The 15,500-nt window shown below is 40.7% G+C and overlaps 1 protein-coding gene across 3 annotated transcripts in view; it reads left to right on the forward strand.

Annotated features, from left to right (window-relative positions):
* LOC128688044 (arylalkylamine N-acetyltransferase-like 2) overlaps positions 1–15,500 on the forward strand; it is a 152,079-nt gene that overhangs the window by 117,727 nt on the left and 18,852 nt on the right. The gene's annotated exons all lie outside the window — the stretch shown is intronic.

Here is a 15,500-nt window from a genome sequence, read left to right on the forward strand (position 1 = left end):
ATACCAAAAAAAAAATCCTGCCCCCACAGTGCATAATGAGAAAAACAAAACTCTGAATGCGTTTTAAAATAACAATCGAGACATTTTCTTTGAAGTCTTTTATAGATTTATTAACTGTTTTATGGTATCCATTAATAGAATGGAAGATATACTACTGAAATAGAGGATTCTGATTAATCTGAGGGCCTGAAGTAGCTTGAAATCGAGCTAAAAACAGTGGGAATATTTAATTTTTGCAGATTTTCCTGAGGATGGATGAGCCTCCCTCATAACCCAATCAGTCTGTTTTATGGATTTTTTAATAGGTCTGATTTAATTACTGGGATATCATAAATTATGACCAATCCTTTCTGGTTATATTTTAATATCTGAGAAACAATGTGTGTGTGTGTGTGTGTGTGTGTGTGTGTGTGTGTGTGTGTGTGTGTGTGTGTGTGTGTGTGTGTGTGTGTGTGTGTGTGTGTGTGTGTATGCTGGCCACTGCTGTGTGTATGTTTGCCACTGCTGTGTGTATGCTGGCCACCGCTGTGTGGGTCTGACATCGAAATTTGGATCCCCGGATACAACTTATTCAGATGCGACAGAAAGAACAGGCAACAAAGGGGCCTGTATGTCACAGAGTCGCTCATTTGCTCGGAATTACTGAACACCACAAATGACATAGCTGAAGTTTCGGCAGTAAAGAATGAAAACCAAACCCTTGTCATTGTTGTTGTATACAAGCCACCAAATACAACTTCACAACAATTCAAGAAACAACTTTTGAAAATTGATTACTGTCTGGAAAATTTTCCCATCCCAGCCCTTGTCGCTGGGTGATTTTCACTTAAGACACCTAAAATGCAGGAATGTTGCAAATAATGTCTTAGGAGGTAGCTCAGATGAAAATTCACTTCACACAAACACACACACACACACACACACACACACACACACACACGAGCTATTAAATCTCTGCAACAAATTAACCTTAAGCAAGCAAATAGTGAAGCCAACAAGACTGGAAAATATACCTGACCTTATCTTCACTAATAATGATGACCTGATATGAAATATAACAGAATCAAAGACAATACACTCAGATCACAAAATAATAATAATAATAATAATAATAATAATAATAATAATAATAATAATAATAATAATAATAATAATAATAATAATAATAGAAGTACAGACATGTACATGCAGGGTTCCTGACCAGCAAAATGAGATCAGTTATGAGGGTGCCCTCACCCAATTCAACTTCAATAACAGAAACATACAGCTGGATCAAATTAACCATGCCCTAAATGAAACAAGCTGGGAAGATATCTTAAACAACATGGATCCGAACCTTTGCCTAGAAAGAATTAACTCTGTGGCACTTGAAGTAAACTCAAGGCACATTCCCCTAGAAAAAAGAAGAAAAGGTGTGAACTAGAGAGAGATGCTCCCTGTACAAACGAAGGTTAGGAATCACAGAGCTGCTGAAAGAGGCCAATATAGTGGAATCCCTAATATCAGCCGCTGTGTTTATCAGCCGAACCGTATCTAAGCTGGTTTATAGGCTGAAATTTTGCTCTGTATTTTGGCCGGTGCCTCGCAAATCAGCCATATTATACACGTCGGGACGCCGCTGCATAGGTGAGTCAGTCTCCCTGTGTCTCTCGGTGAATAAGCATATACTCCGTGCATTCATCCAAACAATTCCTTAAAATCCATTGGTTTTTGTGTTTGTTTATTAAGTGCGACTGTGAAATAAGCCACCATGGGCCCAAAAATAGTTCCTAGTAAAGTTCCTTTGGTAAAGGTGAGAAACACAATGGAATTTATGAAAGAAGTTATTGAAAAATATGAGAGTAGTGTTCGAGTGCTAGAACTTAAATTCCTGGGTCTACACTTTGACAGCAACCTGAAATTCAACACCCATATCCAAAACAAAGAAAAATATCTAAAACAGTTGGTATCCTTTCAAAGATACGTTACTATGTACCACAAACAGCACTACTTACCTCAACTATGCAATCTGTGTCTGGGGCTCCACAATGACAAATCACCTAAAGCCAATAATAACCCAACAAAAAGCTGCAGTGCGAATGATCACACATTCCAAAGGTAGACAACACACACCCTCCCCTTTTCAAAGACCTAAACCTACTCACCATACAAAATATCCACTCGTACTACACACTAAATGAAACAAGCTGAGAAGATATCCTAAGCAACATGGATCCGAACATTTGCCTTGAAAAAACGAACTCTGTGGTTCTTGAGATCTGCTCAAGACACATTCCATTAAGAAAAAGAAAGAGAAGGTGTAAACTAGAAAGAGGGAAACATTCCCTATACAGACGAAGGCGAAGAGTCACAGAGCTGCTGAGTGGGGCCAATATATCTGAAATACGAAGGGAGGCACTAGTCAATGAAATTGCAAATATCGAACTTAAGCTGAAGGAATCTTATAGGAGACAAGAATCACAGGAAGAACTTAAAGCCATAAAGGAAATTAAAAAAAAAATACTTCTTCTCTTATGTCAAAGCTAAGGGAAAAACAACATCCAGTATTGGGCCCCTGCTTAGGCAGGATGGGACATACACAGATGATAGCCAAGAAATGGGTGAGATACTGAAGTCCCAATGTGATTCAGTGTTCAGTGAGCCACTGCCCAGACTAAGGGTCGACAATCCAAGTGAATTCTTTATCAATGAGACCCAAAATTTGGTCATCCAAAAAATTTTGGATATTATTCTAACTCCACAAGACTTTGAAGAGGCAATTAATGACATGCCCATGCACTCTGCCCCAGGCCCAGACTTGTGGAACTCCGTGTAAGAAGCCCCTATTGCATGCCATCAGCATTTTATGGAGAGGGATATACCTTTGATATACCTTTGAAGAATTTCGAGAGTATATCTACTCTCTGAGCCCGATCATGGGCCAGGCTCGTCTAGTGCTCGCCTGGTCAACCAGGTTGTTGCTGCTGGAGGCCCGCTGCCCCACATATCCATCACAGCCTGGTTGATCTGGCACCTGGTGAAGATACTTGTCTAGTTTCCTCTTGAAGGCTTCAACACTTGTTCCAGCAGTGTTTCTGATATCTTCTGGTAAGGTGTTGAAAAGTCTGGGACTACAGATGTTGATACAGTGTTCCCTTATTGTCCCCACTGCACCCCTGCTCCTCACTGGGTTTATTTTACACTTCCTCTCATATCTCTCACTCCAGTATGTTATGGAAGTGTGCAGATTTGGGACCAAGCCCTCGAGTACCTTCCAGGTATATATTATCATGTACCTCTCTCTCCTCCACTCCAATGAGTACAAGTTCAAGACTTGCAGGTGTTCCCAGTAGTTTAGGTGCTTTACTGGCTCAATGTGAGCCATAAACGATCTCTATTTGTTCCAGCTCCGATATTTCTCCTGCCCTGAATGGGGCCGTCAGCACTGAGCAGTATTCTAAGTGAGGGAGCACTAACGATTTGAAGAGTATCACCATCGGCACTGTTTCCCTTGTTTTGAAAGTTCTCAATACCCACCCAGTCATCTTCCTGGCTGTTGTGATCTTTGTCTTGTTATGGTCTTTAAAAGAAAGGTCCGCTGACATAATTATTCCTAGGTCTTTTACGGGTTCCTTACGTTCTATTTGGTGACCCTCTTGAGTTTTGTATATAGTGCTCCTTTTGAGTTCTTCATTCTCTCCATACCAAAGCAGATGGAACTTATCACCATTGAACGTCATGTTTTCCACTGCCCACTGGAAAACCCTGTTTATGTCTTCCTGTGCTTTTTCTTTGTTCTCTACTGTACTGACTTTCATGCTTATTTTAGTGTCATCTGCAAATGATGATACAAAAGTGTGCTGGGTGTTTTTGTCTATGTCTGCTATGAGGATGAGGAACAGCAGTGCTGCTAGGACAGTGCCTTGGGGCACTGAGCTTTTGACCTTGCTGATGCTGGATCTTGCCCTGTTCACTACTACTTTTTGTGTTCTGTGTGTTAGGAAACCGAAAATCCATCTTCCTACCTTCCCCGTAATGCCCATGGCCTTCATTTTGTGCGCTATCACTCCATGATCACATTTGTCAAACGGCTTTGCAAAATCGTTTTGCAAATAAAGATACCTAACTGTTAGATATGTGTCTTACCTAACAGACTTAGTTTAATTCTTTATTTTAAAATATTACAAATTATGAGGTAAGTTGGTATTATGGCTAAGTGACTAAATACTAGTGAATGCTTTTGTTTTGGCACAGTACATAGTTTCAGTATTGGAGTATCATAGGATTCATTATTTTAAGACTGAGATTAATATTTCTGTTTATGGTCAAATGGGTGAGTGAGTGTAAGTGTGAACCACCAGGTGGTATTTGTGTAGTTGGTTGATGGGGTTTATCAGGGAGATAAGATGTTTTCTAATGGTAGTTTTGAAGGTGATGAATGTGTCTGCAGTTCTAGAGTTCTCAGGTAGGGTATAGGCCTAGGAATTTGCCCTCATGCCTGGTAATTAGAGTGTTGTCGATCTTAATGTTAATTTGCGCATCTCCTGCTCTGCTACCAAATATAATGTAGTAGGTTTTGTCAACGTTAAGCGTAAGTTTATTGGCTGTCATCCAAGTCGATATTTTGATCAGCTCCTCATTAACAATGGTGTTGAGGGTTGCAAGACTAGGGTGAGAGATGACATAAGTCGTGTCATCAGCAAAGAGAATGGGGTTCAGGTGTCGAGATACGTTTGGAAGATCATTGATGTATATGAGGAAGAGCAGGGGACCAAGGACACTTCCCTGCGGAACTCCAGTATCAAGTGGCCGTGTTGTTGATGCTGTGTCTTTAATGGTGACATACTGATACTTATTAGTAAGGTAAGATTTGAAATATGCAAGCGCATGGCCTCTTATACCATAATGGTCAAGTTTGTGGAGTAGGATGCCGTGGTCTACTGTGTCAAAAGCTTTTCTTAGGTCAATAAAAATTCCTAGTGGATATTCCTTATTTTCCAATGCTGTGTAAAGCAGATCTAGCATTTTTATAATTGCATCGTTAGTGCTTTTATTTTTCCTGAATCCAAATTGGCAGGGGTTGAGTATGTTTTGTGACGTTATAAATGAATATAGTCTCCTGTGCACGAGTTTCTCAAAGATTTTGGATAGCAATGGTAAGTTTGATATTGGCCTATAGTTGTTTAAATCTGTAGGGTCACCACCTTTATGTATTGGTGTAACCCTTGCCGTCTTGAGTAGTTTCGGGAAGGTGCTAGCTTCTAGTGACTTGTTAAAAAGCAATGAGATAGTATGCGAGAGGACATGGGCCACTCTCTTGTACAATAATGGTGGGACATGAGACAGATTCCCTGAGTTATTTTTAAGTGACTTTATAATCTCGGTGACTTCCGTGGGCTCAGTTGGAGCAAGATAGAAGGAATTTGGGAAATTCCCATCTAGGTAGTCCCCGGCATGGGCATTGGTACGTGGGATTTTATTGGCGAGATTAGAACCTATGGTTGAGAAGAAGTCGTTTATCTTGTTAGCTGTGTCGGTGGGTTGCAGTGGTGTTTTATTAGGTTTAGTTAGGACAATATTCTTGTTTTTTTCAGTTTGTGGGTCCCTAGAATCTGAGAGAGTGTTTTCCAGGTCGTTTTTTATATCTCCTCTTGTGTCAGTGAATCTACTGGAGTAGTATAGTTGTTTGGCTTTCTTTATTACTTTGGTGAGGACTGATGAATAGTGTTTAAGAATTTATATTAACATATTATCACACTGGCCGATTCCCACCAAGGCAGGGTGGCCCGAAAAAGAAAAACTTTCACCATCATTCACTCCATCACTGTCTTGCCAGAAGGGTGCTTTACACTAGTTTTTAAACTGCAACATTAACACCCCTCCTTCAGAGTGCAGGCACTGTACTTCCCATCTCCAGGACTCAAGTCTGGCCTGCCGGTTTCCCTGAACCCCTTCATAAATGTTACTTTGCTCACACTCCAACAGCACGTCAAGTATTAAAAATCATTTGTCTCCATTCACTCCTATCATACACGCTCACGCATACCTGCTGGAAGTCCAAGCCCCTCGCACACAAAGCCTCCTTTACCCCCTCTCTCCAACCTTTCCTAGGTCGACCCCTACCCCGCCTTCCTTCCACTACAGACTGATACGCTCTTGAAGTCATTCTGTTTCGCTCCATTCTCTCTACATGTCCGAACCACCTCAACAACCCTTCCTCAGCCCTCTGGACAACAGTTTTGGTAATCCCGCACCTCCTCCTAACTTCCAAACTACGAATTCTCTGCATTATATTCACACCACACATTGCCCTCAGACATGACATCTCCACTGCCTCCAGCCTTCTCCTCGCTGCAACATTCATCACCCATGCTTCACACCCATATAAGAGCATTGGTAAAACTATACTCTCATACAGTCCCCTCTTTGCCTCCAAGGACCAAGTTCTTTGTCTCCACAGACTCCTAAGTGCACCACTCACTCATTTTCCCTCATCAGTTCTATGATTCACCTATGATTCATCTATGATTCATCTTTGTGTATTAAGCCCTGTCTATATTGCTTTTCATATTGGTGTTTCTTATCAATGGATTTCAGAATGGTGCTGGTTAGCCATGGGCAACCAAGCCGTTTGTTTGTGATCTGTTTCGTTTTTATAGGACAATGTTTGTTGTATAGTCTAAGTAGTTTGTTAAGAAAAATGTCTGTCCAGTCGTCAATACCATTGGCCTTGGAGAATTCTGTAGGCCAGTCAACAGTCTCTAGGTCAGCTGTGAACTTCCTTATTGAGGCAGTGTGTATAAATGAGTGTGTATAAATAAACGTGTACATGTATGTGTAGTGTGACCTAAGTGTAAGTAGAAGTAGCAAGACGTACCTGAAATCTTGCATGTTCATGAGACAGAAAAAAGGACACCAGCAATCCTACCATCATGTAAAACAATTACAGGCTTTCGTTTTACACTCACTTGGCAGGACGGTAGTACCTCCCTGGGTGATTGCTGTCTACCAACCTACTACCTATTATTAATATTATTGTTATTATATCTAACAGAGATGTAACCCACAGACATTTCCTCCTTTGCCGACAATACCAGAATTTGCATGACAGTGTCATCCACTGAGGACACTGCAAATCTCCAAGCGGACATTAATTCTTTAAATGGGCCTCAGAAAACAATATGAAGTTCAATTAAGACCAAAGCTGAATTACTCCCTATGGAAAACTTGAGGAAATAATGATTGGATCAGAGTATAAAACGAATTCCAACCATACAATAGAGCAAAAAACTAATGTGAAGGACCTGGGAGTGGTAATGTCAGAATCTCACTTTCAAAGATCACAACAATGTCTCCAACACAACTGCTAGAAAAATTATAGGATGGATAATGAGAACCTTCAAAACTATGTATGCCGAGCCAATGATGCTTCTTTTCAAATTGCTTGTTCTCATTAGACTAGTCTGCTGTACACTAACGGGAAAATGCAGACGTGGAAAATATATGTACAGAGAACTTTCACTGCACATTTAAATACAATAAAGTATCTAAATTACTGAAGTCCCTTGACTTGTACTCCTTGGAACACAGGCAAGAAAGATACAAGACAATGTGCACTTGGAAAATCCTAGAGGGACTAGTCCCAAATATTTTTTTTTTTTTTTTTATTATCACACCGGCCGATTCCCACCAAGGCAGGGTGGCCCGAAAAAGAAAAACTTTCACCATCATTCACTCCATCACTGTCTTGCCAGAAGGGTGCTTTACACTAGTTTTTAAACTGCAACATTAACACCCCTCCTTCAGGGGTGTGAATGTGTGGTGTGAATATAATGCAGAGAATTCGTAGTTTGGAAGTTAGGAGGAGGTGCGGGATTACCAAAACTGTTGTCCAGAGGGCTGAGGAAGGGTTGTTGAGGTGGTTCGGACATGTAGAGAGAATGGAGCGAAAGAGAATGACTTCAAGAGTGTATCAGTCTGTAGTGGAAGGAAGGCGGGGTAGGGGTCGGCCTAGGAAGGGTTGGAGGGAGGGGGTAAAGGAGGTTTTGTGTGCGAGGGGCTTGGACTTCCAGCAGGCATGCGTGAGCGTGTTTGATAGGAGTGAATGGAGACAAATGGTTTTTAATACTTGACGTGCTGTTGGAGTGTGAGCAAAGTAACATTTATGAAGGGATTCAGGGAAACCGGCAGGCTGGACTTGAGTCCTGGAGATGGGAAGTACAGTGCCTGCACTCTGAAGGAGGGGTGTTAATGTTGCAGTTTAAAAACTGTAGTGTAAAGCACCCTTCTGGCAAGACAGTGATGGAGTGAATGATGGTGAAAGTTTTTCTTTTTCGGGCCACCCTGCCTTGGTGGGAATCGGCCGGTGTGATAATAAAAATAAAAAATTTTGGTCATGTAGAGTATAGTCACTAATACACAAAAATATATAAATATATAAATATATAAATATATATAAATATATTAAACAACCATGGTGACATTACACATCCCTGTCTAAGACCTACTTTTATCGGGAAGTATTCTCCCTCTCTTCTACACACCCTAACCTGAGCCTCACTATCCTCATAAAAGTTCTTTACAGCATTTAGTAACTTACCACCTATTCCACATACTTGCAACATCTGCCACATTGCTCTATCATATGCCTTTTCTAAATCCATAAATGCAACAAAAACTTCCCTACCTTTATCTAAATACTGTTCACATATATGCTTCAATGTAAACACTTGATCTACACATCCCCTACCCACTCTGAAGCCTCCTTGCTCATCCGCAATCCTACATTCTGTCTTACCTCTAATTCTTTCAATTATAACCCTACCGTATACTTTTCCTGGTATACTCAGTAAACTTATTCCTCTATAATTTTTACAATCTCTTTTGTCCCCCTTCCCTTTTCCCTTTATATAAAGGGACTATACATGCTCTCCGCCAATCCCTAGGTACCTTCCCCTCTTTCATACATTTATTAAACAAAAGTACCAACCACTCCAACACTATATCCCCCCCTGCTTTTAACATTTCTGTCATGATCCCATCAGTTCCAGCTGCTTTACCCCCTTTCATTCTACATAATGCCTCACGTACCTCCACCACACTTACGTTCTTCACTCCTTCACTCCCAAAAGATGGTATACCTCCCTGGCCAGTGCATGAAATTACCGCCTCCCTTTCTTCCTCAACATTTAAAAGTTCCTCAAAATATTCTCGCCATCAACCTAATACCTCCCTCTCCCCATCTACTAACTCCCCTACTCTGTTTTTAACTGACAAATCCATACTTTCTCTAGGCTTTCTTAACTTGTTTAACTCACTCCAAAATTTTTTCTTATTTTCATTAAAATTTCTTGACAGTGCCTCTCCCACTCTTTCATCTGCTCTCCTTTTGCACTCTCTCACCACTCTCTTCACCTTTCTTTTACTCTCCATATACTCTGCTCTTCTTATAACACTTCTGCTTTGTAAAAACCTCTCGTAAGCTACCTTTTTCTCTTTTATCACACCCTTTACTTCATCATTCCACCAATCACTCCTCTTTCCTCCTGCCCCCACCCTCCTATAACCACAAACTTCTGCCCCACATTCTAATACTGCATTTTTAAAACTATTCCAACCCTCTTCAACCCCCCCACTACTCATCTTTGCACTAGCCCACCTTTCTGCCAATAGTCGCTTATATCTCGCCCGAACTTCCTCCTCCCTTAGTTTATACACTTTCACCTCCCTCTTGTTTGTTGTTGCCACCTTTCTCTATTCCCATCTACCTCTTACTCTAACTGTAGCTACAACTAAATAATGATCCGATATATCAGTTGCCCCTCTATAAACATGTACATCCTGGAGCCTACCCATCAACCTTTTATCCACCAATACATAATCTAACAAACTACTTTCATTACATGCTACATCATACCTTGTATATTTATTTATCCTCTTTTTCATAAAATATGTATTACTTATTACCAAATTTCTTTCTACACATAGCTCAATTAAAGGCTCCCCATTTACATTTACCCCTGGCACCCCAAATTTACCTACTACTCCCTCCATAACATTTTTACCCACTTTAGCATTGAAATCCCCAACCACCATTACTCTCACACTTGATTCAAAACTCCCCACACATTCACTCAACATTTCCCAGAATCTCTCTCTCTCCTCTACACTTCTCTCTTCTCCAGGTGCATACACGCTTACTATAACCCACTTTTCACATCCAATCTTTATTTTACTCCACATAATCCTTGAATTTATACATTTGTAGTCCCTCTTTTCCTGCCATAGCTTATCCTTCAACATTATTGCTACTCCTTCTTTAGCTCTAACTCTATTTGAAACCCCTGACCTAATCCCATTTATTCCTCTCCATTGAAACTCTCCCACCCCCTTCAGCTTTGTTTCACTTAAAGCCAGGACATCCAGTTTCTTCTCATTCATAACATCCACAATCATCTCTTTCTCATCATTTGCACAACATCCACGCACATTCAGACTTCCCACTTTGACAATTTTCTTCTTCTTATTCTTTTTAGTAATCTTTACAGGAAAAGGGGTTACTAGCCCATTGTTCCCGGCATTTTAGATGACTTTTTCAACACGCATGGCTTACGGAGGAAAGATTCTTATTCCACTTCGCCATGGATATAAAAGGAAAAGTAATAAGACCAAGAACTATTAAGATAAAATCAAAGAAAACTCAGATGAAAGTGTATAAATAAACGTGTACATGTATGTGTAGTGTGACCTAAGTGTAAGTAGAAGTGGCAAGACATGCCTGTAATCTTGCATATTTATGAGACAGACAAAAGACACCAGCAATCCTACCATCATGTAAAACAATTACAGGCTTTCGTTTTACACTCACTTGGCAGGACGGTAGTACCTCCCTGGGTGATTGCTGTCTACCAACCTACTACCTATTATTAATATTTCTTTCTTTCTTTCAACACACCAGCCGTATCCCACCGAGGCGGGGTGGCCCAAAAGGAAAAACGAAAGTTTCTCCTTTTACATTTAGTAATATATACAGGAGAAGAGGTTACTAGCCCCTTGCTCCTGGCATTTTAGTCGCCTCTTACAACACGCATGGCTTACGGAGGAAGAATTCTGTTCCACTTCCCCATGGAGATAAGAGGAAATAAACAAGAATAAGAACTAGAAAGAAAATAGAAGAAAACCCAGAGGGGTGTGCATATATGTGCTTGTACATGTATGTGTAGTGTGACCTAAGTGTAAGTAGAAGTAGCAAGACATACCTGAAATCTTGCATGTTCATGAGACAGAAAAAAGGACACCAGCAATCCTACCATCATGTAAAACAATTACAGGCTTTCGTTTTACACTCACTTGGCAGGACGGTAGTACCTCCCTGGGTGATTGCTGTCTACCAACCTACTACCTATTATTAATATTATTGTTATTATATCTAACAGAGATGTAACCCACAGACATTTCCTCCTTTGCCGACAATACCAGAATTTGCATGACAGTGTCATCCACTGAGGACACTGCAAATCTCCAAGCGGACATTAATTCTTTAAATGGGCCTCAGAAAACAATATGAAGTTCAATTAAGACCAAAGCTGAATTACTCCCTATGGAAAACTTGAGGAAATAATGATTGGATCAGAGTATAAAACGAATTCCAACCATACAATAGAGCAAAAAACTAATGTGAAGGACCTGGGAGTGGTAATGTCAGAATCTCACTATCAAAGATCACAACAATGTCTCCACCACAACTGCTAGAAAAATTATAGGATGGATAATGAGAACCTTCAAAACTATGTATGCCGAGCCAATGATGCTTCTTTTCAAATTGCTTGTTCTCATTAGACTAGTCTGCTGTACACTAACGGGAAAATGCAGACGTGGACAATATATGTACAGAGAACTTTCACTGCACATTTAAATACAATAAAGTATCTAAATTACTGAAGTCCCTTGACTTGTACTCCTTGGAACACAGGCAAGAAAGATACAAGACAATGTGCACTTGGAAAATCCTAGAGGGACTAGTCCCAAATATTTTTTTTTTTTTTTTTATTATCACACCGGCCGATTCCCACCAAGGCAGGGTGGCCCGAAAAAGAAAAACTTTCACCATCATTCACTCCATCACTGTCTTGCCAGAAGGGTGCTTTACACTACAGTTTTTAAACTGCAACATTAACACCCCTCCTTCAGAGTGCAGGCACTGTACTTCCCATCTCCAGGACTCAAGTCCGGCCTGCCGGTTTCCCTGAATCCCTTCATAAATGTTACTTTGCTCACACTCCAACAGCACGTCAAGTATTAAAAACCATTTGTCTCCATTCACTCCTATCAAACACGCTCACGCATGCCTGCTGGAAGTCCAAGCCCCTCGCACACAAAACCTCCTTTACCCCTCCCTCCAACCCTTCCTAGGCCGACCCCTACCCCGCCTTCCTTCCACTACAGACTGATACACTCTTGAAGTCATTCTGTTTCGCTCCATTCTCTCTACATGTCCGAACCACCTCAACAACCCTTCCTCAGCCCTCTGGACAACAGTTTTGGTAATCCCGCACCTCCTCCTAACTTCCAAACTACGAATTCTCTGCATTATATTCACACCACACATTGCCCTCAGACATGACATCTCCACTGCCTCCAGCCTTCTCCTCGCTGCAACATTCATCACCCACGCTTCACACCCATATAAGAGCGTTGGTAAAACTATACTCTCATACATTCCCCTCTTTGCCTCCAAGGACAAAGTTCTTTGTCTCCACAGACTCCTAAGTGCACCACTCACTCTTTTTCCCTCATCAATTCTATGATTCACCTCATCTTTCATAGACCCATCCGCTGACACGTCCACTCCCAAATATCTGAATACGTTCACCTCCTCCATACTCTCTCCCTCCAATCTGATATTCAATCTTTCATCACCTAATCTTTTTGTTATCCTCATAACCTTACTCTTTCCTGTATTCACCTTTAATTTTCTTCTTTTGCACACCCTACCAAATTCATCCACCAATCTCTGCAACTTCTCTTCAGAATCTCCCAAGAGCACAGTGTCATCAGCAAAGAGCAGCTGTGACAACTCCCACTTTGTGTGTGATTCTTTATCTTTTAACTCAACGCCTCTTGCCAAAACCCTCGCATTTACTTCTCTTACAACCCCATCTATAAATATATTAAACAACCACGGTGACATCACACATCCTTGTCTAAGGCCTACTTTTACTGGGAAAAAATTTCCCTCTTTCCTACATACTCTAACTTGAGCCTCACTATCCTCGTAAAAACTCTTCACTGCTTTCAGTAACCTACCTCCTACACCATACACTTGCAACATCTGCCACATTGCCCCCCTATCCACCCTGTCATACGCCTTTTCCAAATCCATAAATGCCACAAAGACCTCTTTAGCCTTATCTAAATACTGTTCACTTATATGTTTCACTGTAAACACCTGGTCCACACACCCCCTACCTTTCCTAAAGCCTCCTTGTTCATCTGCTATCCTATTCTCCGTCTTACTCTTAATTCTTTCAATTATAACTCTACCATACACTTTACCAGGTACACTCAACAGACTTATCCCCCTATAATTTTTGCACTCTCTTTTATCCCCTTTGCCTTTATACAAAGGAACTATGCATGCTCTCTGCCAATCCCTAGGTACCTTACCCTCTTCCATACATTTATTAAATAATTGCACCAACCACTCCAAAACTATATCCCCACCTGCTTTTAACATTTCTATCTTTATCCCATCAATCCCGGCTGCCTTACCCCCTTTCATTTTACCTACTGCCTCATGAACTTCCCCCACACTCACAACTGGCTCTTCCTCACTCCTACAAGATGTTATTCCTCCTTGCCCTATACACGAAATCACAGCTTCCCTATCTTCATCAACATTTAACAATTCCTCAAAATATTCCTTCCATCTTCCCAATACCTCTAACTCTCCATTTAATAACTCTCCTCTCCTATTTTTAACTGACAAATCAATTTGTTCTCTAGGCTTTCTTAACTTGTTAATCTCACTCCAAAACTTTTTCTTATTTTCAACAAAATTTGTTGATAACATCTCACCCACTCTCTCATTTGCTCTCTTTTTACATTGCTTCACCACTCTCTTAACTTCTCTCTTTTTCTCCATATACTCTTCCCTCCTTGCATCACTTCTACTTTGTAAAAACTTCTCATATGCTAACTTTTTCTCCCTTACTACTCTCTTTACATCATCATTCCACCAATCGCTCCTCTTCCCTCCTGCACCCACTTTCCTGTAACCACAAACTTCTGCTGAACACTCTAACACTACATTTTTAAACCTACCCCATACCTCTTCGACCCCATTGCCTATGCTCTCATTAGCCCATCTATCCTCCAATAGCTGTTTATATCTTACCCTAACTGCCTCCTCTTTTAGTTTATAAACCTTCACCTCTCTCTTCCCTGATGCTTCTATTCTCCTTGTATCCCATCTACCTTTTACTCTCAGTGTAGCTACAACTAGAAAGTGATCTGATATATCTGTGGCCCCTCTATAAACATGTACATCCTGAAGTCTACTCAACAGTCTTTTATCTACCAATACATAATCCAACAAACTACTGTCATTTCGCCCTACACCATATCGTGTATACTTATTTATCCTCTTTTTCTTAAAATATGTATTACCTATAACTAAACCCCTTTCTATACAAAGTTCAATCAAAGGGCTCCCATTATCATTTACACCTGGCACCCCAAACTTACCTACCACACCCTCTCTAAAAGTTTCTCCTACTTTAGCATTCAAGTCCCCTACCACAATTACTCTCTCACTTGGTTCAAAGGCTCCTATACATTCACTTAACATCTCCCAAAATCTCTCTCTCTCCTCTGCATTCCTCTCTTCTCCGGGTGCATACACGCTTATTATGACCCACTTCTCGCATCCAACCTTTACTTTAATCCACATAATTCTTGAATTTACACATTCATATTCTCTTTTCTCCTTCCATAACTGATCATTTAACATTACTGCTACCCCTTCCTTTGCTCTAACTCTCTCAGATACTCCAGATTTAATCCCATTTATTTCCCCCCACTGAAACTCTCCTACCCCCTTCAGCTTTGTTTCGCTTAGGGCCAGGACATCCAACTTTTCATTCATAACATCAGCAATCATCTGTTTCTTGTCATCCGCACTACATCCACGCACATTTAAGCAACCCAGTTTTATAAAGTTTTTCTTCTTCTCTTTTTTAGTAATTGTATACAGGAGAAGGGGTTACTAGCCCATTGCTCCCGGCATTTTAGTCGCCTCATACGACACGCATGGCTTACGGAGGAAAGATTCTTTTCCACTTCCCCATGGACAATAGAAGAAATAAAAAAGAACAAGAGCTATTTAGAAAAAGGAGAAAAACCTAGATGTATGTATATATATATATGCATGTGCGTGTCTGTGAAGTGTGACCAAAGTGTAAGTAGGAGTAGCAAGATATCCCTGTTATCTTAGCCTGTTTATGAGACAGAAAAAGAAACCA

This window comes from Cherax quadricarinatus, chromosome 10, assembly GCF_038502225.1.
Source record: "Cherax quadricarinatus isolate ZL_2023a chromosome 10, ASM3850222v1, whole genome shotgun sequence".
Taxonomy (NCBI): Eukaryota; Metazoa; Arthropoda; class Malacostraca; order Decapoda; family Parastacidae; genus Cherax; species Cherax quadricarinatus.